Consider the following 2697-nt stretch of genomic DNA (forward strand, 5'->3'; position numbering starts at 1 on the left):
TTTGTAAGGTAAAGTGAGAATTTTGATCTTTTTCCATAATTTCTCAATGTTTCTCTCTTCTCAACCCCTCTCAAGCTTGAGAAGCTTAATTAGAATGGCTTTTTAATTCTATTGAAGTTAATTGATGAATGGTAGTAATAAAATACATAAATTCCCATTTATGCTTAATTTTAATGGTTTTTTATGTTTTTTGTCTTCTCTAAAATGAAAATGATGTTATGTCTCATTTAAAAAAGGCATTCCCCTCTCTTCTTTAGTAAATCCAACCATTCTTTATTCTAGATGAATGATTAATGGATAAAATCAAGTTTTTCATAATGTTTCTCTTAAATAAGTAGAATTTGCTTACATTAGAATGAATTAAATACTCTTGGTGAAATTCTAGTTGATTTTAGAAAGTTAAAAATTGAAAAATGGTCAACCATACAAAGGAGGTTATGGTGAAATTTTTTAAAATTGTGTAAAAATAAGTTTTACTTTTTATTCTAAAAGTGTAATTCCTACTAAATTGGATTAATGCATGGATAGATGCATAAAGAATTTAAATTAATCCAAAAAGTGTTATTTTTATCAATTTTTATTTTATGCATAGAAAGATGCATAAAGAATTTTATTTTTAATTCAAAAGAGTGATTTTCATCATAAATAATTTTATGCATAAATTAGATGCATAAAAGAAATTCTTTTATATTAAAAGAGTGATTTTCATCATAAATGATTGTATGCATAAACATATGCATAAAAGATCTTTTTTTATATTAAAAGTGTGATTTTCATCATAAATGATTTTATGCATAAAAGAAATTCTTTTATATTAAAAGAGTGATTTTCATTATAAATGATTTGTATCCATAAACATATGCATAAAAGATATTTTTATATATTAAAAGAGTGATTTTCATTATTTGTATGCATTAACATATGCATAAAAAATATTTTTTATATTAAAAGTGTGATTTTCATCATAAATGATTTTATGCATAAATTAGATGCATAAAAGAAATTCTTTTATATTAAAAGAGTGATTTTCATTATAAATGATTTGTATGCATAAACATATGCATAAAAGATATTTTTTAATATTAAAAGTGTGATTTTTATCATAAATGATTTCACGCATAAATTAGATGCATAAAAGAAATTATTTTATATTAAAAGAGTGATTTTCATTATAAATGATTTGAATGCATAAACATATGCATAAAAGATATTTTTTATATTAAAAGTGTGATTTTCATCATAAATGATTTTATGCATAAATTAGATGGATAATAGCAGGCTATGCATTCCCAATGATGAGGGAACTAAGGATCAAATTCTGAATAAAGCCCATGATAGTCTTATAGCAAGACATCCAGGTTTCATCAAGACTCGATTACTATCATTTTTTCTCTTTCTTGCTCGACCTTCTTTCTTCATCTAGTTCTTGACTTTGTTCTTGTGCACGCTTGCCTTTTCTCTACTAGGTGCTTGTTTGTTGCCAGTTGTAAGATTCCTCCCCAGTCTCTCAGGATGTCCACTATCTTCCCCTGTAATCAATCCCCTCTTCAGAAATATAAAAGATCTTGTTTCTGCCTGTTTTGGCCTAGAGAGAGAAAATGTTCTAGAGAGAGGTTATTCAGATTTTGAATATTTTTGGATAGAAAAATTTCTCATCTTATTAATATAAGTTCCCCTGAAACAGAAGTTCAAAAAGATTTCCAGAAGGTGTATTAGAAATCAAGTATAGTCTGCTCAAGAGGCCTTATCCTCTTGAGGGTCAAGATTTTTTCGAAATTTTAAATTAAGGTTCCTATGGGCCAATAGGATCAATCCATGTGTGGGGAGGAGATAAATCTAATTTGTAATAGAAAATAACCAAAAATGAGTAATTGCCCACATAAGATGAAGAGTTGACCATGTACAAGGTTTATTAGAGTAAAAAACTATGGGCATTATTAAAAAAATGAGATATTTTGGGTATAATGATTCCATTTTGACACATGTGTAAGTTAGGGGAGTCCCTTCAAGGAGGCGCCTACTTGACATGCTTGAATGAGTTTTAAACTTAAAAATAATGTGATATTTTTATCTCTCCTCTCTCTCTTGGATCAAACCGAATAAAAAAGGAACCAAACTAGGTCCAAATTCAACCAAACTGAATCTGGAAAATTCTAGAAATCAGTTGGTCTTGGTTAAAGCCTCCCTCTCCTATAAATAGAACCTGAGCCCTTTGTAAAAAAAATAGGAGAATTATACTATGCCAGAATTATGCTGAAATAATGATAATTTTTGATAATTTTTACTACCCTCTAAAATTCTCTCCAAATTGAAGAAATTGGAGCTTCCCTCCTTCTTCAATCTCCATTGGTGGCTCCATCAAGACACCAAACCAATTGATTGATTGGGGGCCTCTATCGTGATCAAAGAATCAAGCAATTTGTAAGGTAAAGTGAGAATTTTGATCTTTTTCCATAATTTCTCAATGTTTCTCTCTTCTCAACCCCTCTCAAGCTTGAGAAGCTTAATTAGAATGGCTTTTTAATGCTATTGAAGTTAATTGATGAATGGTAGTAAGAAAATACATAAATTTTCATTTATGCTTAATTTTAATAAATTTTTATGATTTTTTTCTTCTCTAAAATGAAAATGATGTTATGCCTCATTTAAAAAAGGCATTCCCCTCTCTTCTTTAGGAAATCTAACCATTCTTTATCC

The sequence above is a fragment of the Cibotium barometz genome, chromosome 18 (assembly GCF_041138505.1).
Source record: "Cibotium barometz isolate CiBa-2024 chromosome 18, ASM4113850v1, whole genome shotgun sequence".
NCBI classification, from domain to species: domain Eukaryota; kingdom Viridiplantae; phylum Streptophyta; class Polypodiopsida; order Cyatheales; family Cibotiaceae; genus Cibotium; species Cibotium barometz.